Genomic DNA, 785 nt, shown 5'->3' with positions numbered 1-785 from the left:
TGTAGACCAGGCTGGTCTCGAACTCACAGAGATCCGCCTGCCTCTGCCTCCCAAGTGCTGGGATTAAAGGCGTGCGCCACCACCGCCCGGCCTGCCTCTATATTTGTTCACCAATTGTGTGCCTGATGCCAAGGAGGCCAGAAGAAGGCACTGGATTCCCTGGAACTGAAGTTGCAAGTGGCTGTGAGCTACCATATGGGCTCTATCGAATCCAGATGCCCTAAAAAAGTACTTTTGACCATTGAGCTGTCTCTTTAGCCCTTCTGTCTAATATTAATCCCTCTGTCCTCCATCTCTTTGTTTGCTCTTTCTTTATATATTAAGTATATGAAATATTTAGCCGCTTCTGTAGAACATAGAGTTTTTAACAAGGTTCTTTGTAGATTACTCATTTTTCAGCTGTTTCTCTATATTGCTATCTTGTCTAACTTTATGTACTCCTTTCTCCTTCTCAATTAAGTCCTTCCTGCTTTTGTTTGTTTGAGCTAGGATAGGGCATTGTGTATGCTAGCTAGATCCCTAGCCCAGACCATTTCTGAGTGAAATCTGTTACCTGATTTCTATGGTCCTAAAATCAAATGCATCCTCCTCTATCATAAGTCATCTTCCCATTACTTGAGCACATGTTAACCCTGTCAATCAGCCAGGTATCTGGAGCACTTCTTTTTGTTTGCTTGTTGGTTTTGTTTTGCTTTGTTTTTCAAGACAGGGTTTCTTGGCCGGGCGGTGGTGGCGCACACACCTTTAATCCCAGCACTCGGGAGGCAGAGGCAGGCGGATCTCTG

This window comes from Microtus ochrogaster, unplaced genomic scaffold (assembly GCF_000317375.1).
Source record: "Microtus ochrogaster isolate Prairie Vole_2 unplaced genomic scaffold, MicOch1.0 UNK2740, whole genome shotgun sequence".
NCBI lineage: Eukaryota > Metazoa > Chordata > Mammalia > Rodentia > Cricetidae > Microtus > Microtus ochrogaster.
Note: the sequence above shows the minus strand (reverse complement) of the source record.